Source organism: Puma concolor, chromosome C1, assembly GCF_028749965.1.
Source record: "Puma concolor isolate L17-30 chromosome C1, mPumCon1.1.hap2, whole genome shotgun sequence".
In the NCBI taxonomy this organism is placed as follows: domain Eukaryota; kingdom Metazoa; phylum Chordata; class Mammalia; order Carnivora; family Felidae; genus Puma; species Puma concolor.
Window position 1 is genome coordinate 62816827 of NC_141674.1, and position 8894 is coordinate 62825720.

At 35.1% G+C, this 8894-nt stretch overlaps 1 pseudogene; it reads left to right on the plus strand.

Moving 5' to 3' along the window:
• The first annotated feature begins 423 nt into the window (after positions 1-423).
• Positions 424-865, plus strand: LOC112848685 (nuclear nucleic acid-binding protein C1D pseudogene; annotated as a pseudogene).
• The last annotated feature ends 8029 nt before the right edge of the window (positions 866-8894 follow it).

Consider the following 8894-nt stretch of genomic DNA (forward strand, 5'->3'; position numbering starts at 1 on the left):
TGATATATTCCTACAATGGAATAGTATATAACAGTGAAATAAATGAACTATATCCTCAACAACATAGATTCACTTTAGAAATCTAATTTTAGATTTTAGGACTAGTGAGTCAAAGAAGACTTAGTATGATATCACCTTTATACCTGAAAAGTCATGCAAAACTAAAAAATAAGTAGGAAAGGGACAAGAGCAGGGAAGAACAAAGTTTGACTCTATAGCATGGTAGTGTTTGTGGTTCTTAAGCAGGGTAGTGTATTTATGGATGCTCATTTTTAGCATTTTAGTACAAGTAAAATGCAAAAATTAGATAAGAGGAAATATCAAAAATAGCAATAGCTAAGAATTTTCCATAATATAAAACAAATTCTTCAGATTAAAAACTGCACTCTCCAGAGACAGGAATAGAAGGCCAGCAAGCTGGTCATAATGGCAGGTGAGGAAATTAACAAAGACTACTCAGTAGAAATTCAGGAGTATTTATCAGGAGTATTTATCAACAATTGAGAATTCCATTGGTGCTGTGGATGAGATGCTGAAGACCATAATGTCTGTTTCTAGAAATGAGTTGTTGCTAAAGCTGAACCCTCTTGAATAAGCAAAAGTGGATTTAGTTTCTGCTTACACATTAAATTCATTGTTTTGGGTTTATTTGGCAACTCAGCAAGTTAATCTTAAGGAATATCCAGTAAAGCAGGAATTGGAAAGAATCAGAGTACACATGAATAGAATTAAGGAAACAACACACAAGAAAAAGGCTGGCAAGCTGGGTAGAGGTGCAGCTTCAAGATTTGTGAAAAATATCCTTTGGGAACCAAAACCTAAAAATGCATCCAAAGTTGCCAATAAAGGAAAAAATAAAAACTAAAAAAAAAAATGCATTCCCCCAAAGTAGTGCATTTATAAAAGTAAAAATAAGAAAGTAAATACACGCATATTATGAAATTTGTGATTTCTTAGAAGATTCCAGACAGAAAAGACAAATTTTCTAAAAGACACCTCTTCAGGGGCACCTGGGTGGCTCAGTCGGTTAGGCATTGGACTCTTGATTTTGGCTCAGGTCATGATCTCACCATTGGTGAGATCAAGCCCCATGTCAGGCCTGTCCTTGGGAATCTGTCTCTCTTTCTCTGCCCCTCCCCTGCTGGCATGCACATGCGCTCTCTCTCTCTCTCTAAAAAAAAATAAATAACCTTAAAAAAAATCCTTGTGAAGGAGATGGTCATTTAAAAAGACACTCTTCAGACAGAGAACGAAAGATGTGGGGTGCCTGGCTGGCTTAATCAGTAGAGCATGAGACTCTTGATCTCAGGGGTGTGAGTTCAAGCCCTGTGTTGGGCATGGGGACTACTTAAAAATAAAAAATAGGGGCGCCTGGGTGGCGCAGTCGGTTAAGCGTCCGACTTCAGCCAGGTCACGATCTCGCGGTCCATGAGTTCGAGCCCCGCGTCAGGCTCTGGGCTGATGGCTCAGAGCCTGGAGCCTGTTTCTGATTCTGTGTCTCCCTCTCTCTCTGCCCCTCCCCCGTTCATGCTCTATCTCTCTCTGTCCCAAAAATAAATAAACGTTGAAAAAAAAATAAAAATAAAAAATAAAGGGGCGCCTGGGTGGCTCAGTCGGTTAAGCGTCCGACTTCAGCTCAGGTCATGATCTCACAGTCATGAGTTCGAGCCCCACGTCGGTTTCTGTGCTGACTGCTCAGAGCCTGGAGACTGTTTCGGATTCTGTGTCTCCCTCTTTCTCTCTGACCCTCCCCCATTCATGCTCTGTCTCTCTCTGTCTCAAAAATAAATAAACGTTAAAAAAAATTAAAAAAAATACAAAATAAAAAATAAAAAAGACAAAAGATCAGATATACAGATATACAGAAAATAATGAAAAATAAAGTAGTAAATATGAAGGTAAATAGAAGGTAATTTTGACTATATAAAACAATAACTACAATAGCATGTGGACATTTTTAAAACTGAAAATTCACAATGGTAATAAATTACAACAATAAATAAGTTGAGAGTGAAATATTAAAGTTAAATGTTAAAAAACATTAAATGTTTTTTAATGTTTATTTATCTTTGTGAGAGCAGACAGAGTACAAGTGGGAGAGGGACAGAGATAGAGGGAGACACAGAATTCCAAATAGGCTCCAGGCTCCGAGTTGTCTGCACAGACGCGGGGCTCGAGCTCATGAACTGTGAGATCATGACCTGAACCAAAGTCAGAGGCTCAACCAACTGAGCCACTCAGGCACCCTAAGAGTGAGATATTAAAGTGTCCTAAGGTCCTTGAGCTCTCCAGGAGAATAATAAAAGTACTAACTTTAAACACTGATAAGTTAAGAATTCATGTAATAACTTCCACGGTAACCACTAAAAGACTACAAATATTGTGTATAGCTTCTAAACTAGCCAAAGGAAACATGGATTGAATTTTTAAAAATTTAATCCAAAAGACAGCAAGAAATGAGAATAAAAGAAGTGAGAGAGGCAAAGGTGTTTACAAAAGATCTCTCTAAAATATTGGAGGTACAGAAATATTAGCAGTAAAAGTGTGACTCAAAGTATGCCATGGAGACATTCATGAATAGAAAGCTAGTAGAACTGTATTGCTATCAGTTAAACAGGCTTTAAGTCAAAAACTTTCCCAAATTATACAGAAAGCTATGCAACAATTCTCACTTCTTATATACTGAATATAGCCTCAAAATAAATACGGGGGAAAAAAGTAACAGAACAAAAGAAAGAACTTCACAATCATAGTGGGAGACAACAAAATGATTTTTTTCAATTATTGAAAGAATAAGCAGACAAAAAATTAGTAAAGATACAGACTTCAACGAAAATAGTTAGTAATTGACCTAAGGGGTGTACATTGGATACTGCACAAAAGAAGTGTAAAATATACATTCTTTTCAAACATTTGCAGAAATTATCTCAACTCATTTTAAAGGAATGAAACTACAGATTTTATTTATTTTTTTTAACGTTTATTTATTTTTGAGACAGAGAGAGACACAGCCTGAACGGGGGAGGGGCAGAGAGAGAGGGAGACACAGAATCGGAAGCAGGCTCCAGGCTCCAAGCCATCAGCCCAGAGCCCGACGCGGGGCTCGAACCCGCGGACCGCGAGATCGTGACCTGAGCTGAAGTCGGACGCTTAACCGACCGAGCTACCTAGGCGCCCCAACTACAGACTTTTATTTGAAGATAAGCTAAAAATAAATTTAAGAAGTAGAAAAAACAACTAAGTTTGGAAATTAAGATACATCTAAATAATGTATTATTAAAAGAATTATAAACATAAGAAAATATTTCAAATTGAGCAGTAACAAAAGTATAGGAAGCCAAAATGTGTGAGATGTCGCTAATTAAATACATATATTATATAAGATGAAGAACTGAAAATTGATGAACAAAGTATGTATCCTAAGAAGTTTTAAAGGTTCATCTGTATTTTAGGGCCACTATAATTCATTTACTTTGCCATAAAATAACACACTGTTTGAATATACCAAAAATATAGTTACTTACTCTCTTTTAGAAAACATTTGGGATTTTCCAAGCTTTTACTGTTCTAATGTAGCTACAGACTTTACTATAAACATCACTGCAGTGAAAGCTTGAGTTTCTTTTGGGTAAATATTTAAGAATAGAATTGTTGAAATGTTGGGTTTGTGAACAAATGAAGTTGTTATTCTGATTTATATTCCAGCAGTAAGTAAAAAAGATATTCCACATCCTCTCCAACACTTACTGGACTTAGTATCTGCCATTCAAGTGAATGTGAAATGTGATTGGGAAATGGCATCTCACTGTGGCTTTGAATTGCATTTTCCCTTCACAGCTGGGGTTTAACATCTGTTTATCACCCATGATAACATGATAAACATGTGTTTATCAGCCACGGTTTTTCCTGTCCATGGTTTTTGCTCATTTTTCTATTGAGTAGTTTCTTTCCTTACAGTTCTTTTATATTCTTTAAAAATATTTTTTAGTTTATTTATTTTGACAGAGAGAGACAGAGAGAGAGAAGGGGGGCAGAGGCAGGGGAAGAGGAGAGAATCCCAAGCAGTTTTCATGCTGTCAACACAGAGCCTGACTTGGGGCTTAATCTCATGAAACATGAGATCATGACCTGAGCTGAGATAATGACCCGAGCTAAGATCAAGAATGGAACACTTAACTGACTGAGCCACCCAGGCACCCTTAGTTCTTTTCTATTCTTGAGGTATAGTTGCTATAAATACTATCTCCTAGTTTGTAACGTGTTATTTTCTTTATTGTAATAAAATATACATAAAACCATTTTTGTAAAAAAAAGGTTTATGTATTTATTTTGAGAGAGACATAGAGACAGAGAGTGAGCGGTGTAAGGGTAGAGAAAGAAAGGCAGAATCCCAAGCAGGTTCCGTGCTGTCAGTGCAGAGCCAGACACAGGGCTCGAACTCACAAACTGTGAGACCTGAGCCAAGATCAAGAGTCAGACATTTAACCGTCTGAGCCACCCAGGCACCCCCATTACAACCATTTTTAAGTGTGCAATTCAGTAGCATTCCACACATTCACTCTGTTGTGCCAGCATCACCACCAGTCATCTCCAGAACTTTTTCATTATCTCAGACTGAAATTCTGTACTCATTAAACAATAACTCCCCATTCCCTCCACCCCTCTGCCTCTCCTAACCACTATTCTCCTTTCTTTCATTATGAGTTTGTTTATAAGTTCACCTCATATGAGTGAATCATATAATATTTTTCCTTTTGTATTTGGCTTATGTCACTTACCATGTTTTCAAGACTCATCCATATTGTACAGTAATATTCTATCATATGTATAGACCACATTTTATTTATCCATTCACCCATTGATAGCTATTTGGGTTGTTTTCCACATTCTAGCTATTTTGAATAATGCTGCCATGAACATTGGCATACAAATATCTGTTCAGGTCCTTGCTTTCTGTAATATGTTATTTTTACTATATTAAAAGTTTCTTTGATGAAAAAAGATACTAATTTTATATAGTCTTGCTAAAAATCATTGCCTACACCAAGATCAAGAAGGTATTCTATGTTTTCTTTATGCAGCAATAAGAATGAAGTAATGTAATATGGTCATAAATTCCAGAATATTATATACAATATAATATCTCTTACAAAGTTAAAAGAAATTAAAATTATACTATTCTTTTAAAGGAATACATATATATGATAATATTTTAAAACATTAAATAAATTATTAAAAACAAGACTCAGGAGAGTGGTAGCCTGGGGAAGGGGTGGAGGCAGGGGGAGGGATTAGACTAGAAGGACAAAGAAAAGTGTATGTTAAAGGGATTGGCATGATGTTGTAAGATAATTTTTAAAAATCTAAAAAATTGTTGGAATTAATTATCATTTATAAGATTAGTAGATTAAAAAAATCTATAAACAGAAATCAGTTAGGTTTTATACTGGCAACAAAGAAAATGGTATTTATTAAAAAAACAGTGCAGTACAAAAATATGATGTACATAGGAAGATGTGCAAGATCTTTATAGAAAAATTATAAAATTTAATGAAAGACAATAAAAAGACTCTAAATAAATGGAAAGACATACTGTGGTCATGGACTAGAAAAATCATTATTTTAAAGGTGTCAGTTCTCTCCCAAACGATCTATAGACTTGAAGCAATTCTAGTCAAAACCTAAACAGACTGTCGGTGTCTATACAAATGCAGGACTAGAATAGCATATTCAATAGTGTATGGAAATTTATAGGGCCAATCATAGCCAAGATCTACCAAATATGAAAATGTATTATAAAGCTGTGAGTAAGACTGTATAGGATTACTGCTTAAGGAGTTAGCTATATGTTAGGAGTTGATGCAAAAAATACAAACTATTCAACCTCTATCTTATTTATATATGTTCCTTAATATTTCTTGATTTTTAATATGGCATTTGGCTATTTTCCTATTTAATAATGATTAAATAAGTAAGACGAAAAGTTTTGATGGATATTAACTCAAAAGGAAGTTATGCTACAGGACTCTGTCCCTGTGTTTTTTATATTTAAGATTCTTAAACAACACAGAATAATGAAAGTCTTAGGTTTCAAAATCATCTCAATATTTTTTAAATTTGCATATACTATGCATTTTATAAAAATATTTTATAGGCATTATCATATTTAATCTTTATAGTAAACCTCTGAAATAGAGAATGTAATTTTGGGTGGAACAAGTTGGAACTCATTATTGCCTAAAGCCAGCAGAATTTAATGGACTGAATTAGTTTTAAAAGATGACTTATGCAAATATGGATGGACGGGATCTAGTTCGATGGCAATTTTTATGGAGTTGAAAAAGAGTCTTAATATGAGAAAAGATAATACTAAACAGAAATACAAATGTTTTAGTCTGTTTAATAGTAGCAAAATATACATTTCAAGGGAAGTGATGGCAAATTGTACTCTGCATTGGCCAGATAATACTAGGAATGCTGTGTTCAGTTCCAGGTACCATATTTTGAAAGACATGAATAAACTAGAGAACATCTTGGGGTGCCTGGGCGGCTCAGTCGGTTGAGCGTCCGACTTCAGCTCAGGTCATGATCTCACAGCTCGCGAGTTCGAGCCCCGCATTAGGCTCTGTGCTGACGGCTCGGAGCCTGGAGCCTGCTTCAGATTCTGTGTCTCCCTCTCTCCCTCTCTGCACCTAACCCACTCGCATTCTTGTCTCTGTCTCTCTCAAAAATAAATATACATTAAAAAAATTAAAAAAAAAAAAACAACTAGAGAACATCTGCTGGGGAAAGACTGAGATGATTAAAAAATTAAAACTGTCATGAGAGGAATGGTTGAGATTATCCTGGAACATGTAAGCTTTCATCAAATATTTTAAAAAGCATCCTGTAAAAAGAGAAATAGAATTATTTAAAGTTGGCTCAGAGAATAGATATATGGCCAACAGATGAAAATTATAGGAATACATATTTAAATTAAGTGAAGAACTTTTCTAATAATTCAAAATGTTCAACTTATCCTCAAGGTTTGGTATTGTGCGATTAAATTCCAGATAAGTGGCTAATTTTTTTGTTCTCATTTATTGAGGCATAATCTGCACAGAATAAAGTGCACTAATCTTAGGGTTTTGTGGGTTTTTTTTATTTTTATGTAGGTAAACCACCATCCAAATCAAGATACAATATATTTTCCAGAACCCAGAGATAAGAGCTGTGCTGTCATGGAACTTACAATCTAGTGAAGACAAACATTAGAGAAGTACAATAAAATTTGACAATGTGGAAGCTCTAAAGGTGCTCTGAGAGCATCTAGTGGAGCCTGACTGATCCAGGGATAAGGTAAAGTATCTCAAGGATGTGACATTTAAACAAAGACTTTGGAGAAGAGGAGAAGTTAACCTAACAGAGGATGAGTTTGTTGGGGAGATTTTTGTAAGATGGGTACAGTATATGCAAAGTTCCACCCTTCAAAAAGCAAAAGAGAGCATAAAGTATTCAAGAAACAGAGTCAACTCTGAAGGGAAACAGAATAAAAATTCAGATAAGCAAGCACCAAGCAACTGCATTATTTTCCTTTAGCTGATCCTAAAAAGCTTCTATCATCTTCATATAATATTGATGAGAAAGAAACCAATTGACTTGAACAAATAAAAGAATATGGTAGCTTTTCTTCTCTGAATTTCCAGAACCTTCTGTTTAGGCCAAAGTCCCCTTTCCTAACTCTGTCCTCTCAATTTCACCCCAGGCTTCCCATGCTTTATTTCTTACATCTCGTAGTACCTGATTTTTCCAGCTGCTTATTACATAAATATTTCTCTTGGGCTACTGTATGTTTTAGGTGAAAGACTTGATTCTTATGTCCTCAAGGATGAGAAAGAAGATGAAAGAAGCAACTGATACTTTGTTAGGAAACATCTTTATGGAATAAAAATTACTGAACTATATCATGTGTCCCAGTCCAGAAAAAAAAGGGTCTCATCAAAGTGCTATTAACTATAAAATAAAAAGTGTCCTTATTAAGAAAAATACTAACAATTACTATAAATTAAAATTTCAAAATTTGGGGGTACTCATTTCAATTATATCCATACTTTTTGTGGCATGCCTTGATTATAATTTTCTATGAATTTTAATAACAGCTAAATTCATTGAAAGCTTATTCTGTTCTAAGATCTTTATATGTATTTATTTATGTAATTCTTACAACAACATATGAGGTAGCTACTATTATTATGACTATTTAACAGATGAGGAAATTGCCCACAGGCACAAAGCTGGTAAGAAACAGAGTCTAACACAGGGAATCTGATTTCCAGATCTTCCAGCCCTAAAAGAGTGCTTGTTAATGATGATGATGAAAATATTGTAACTGTAGGAAACACCTGATTGGTAGAGAGGCTCAGTATGCTTCACTGCCTCCCTCTTCACTTGGATCTAAAGCATCTTTCCAGCCCTCCCCCAACGCTGACCCACAAACCTGCTAAACTATCCTATGTACGAATTAGTGAGCCAGTAGTCTTTTCTATTCTTGCTGTAATGTAATGATAAAAGGATTAGATTTGGAATCAGAGGCTTCCATATACCATTAGTTATATGACCCTGAGCAGGTTACGTAATTTCTCTGAGCCTCAGTTCCTCATTGCTAATAGGAAAATGAAGAGCTTTGTAAATTATAAAGTACTGGGGGGGAATACTAAATTATTGACATGTGTATCAAAAACTCTTTAAGGGAGTTTTATTCCTGGATGTAATGTCTTAACTTATAGGTGAATTTTTATAATAATATCAGGTGATACAGGTAACTGATACAAGAGTTAATTTGGGAACTGAGAGGATCTTTCTGCATCCTTTGAACAAACATCAAAAAGAGGTGTCTAGTGTTCCCACTTAACTTC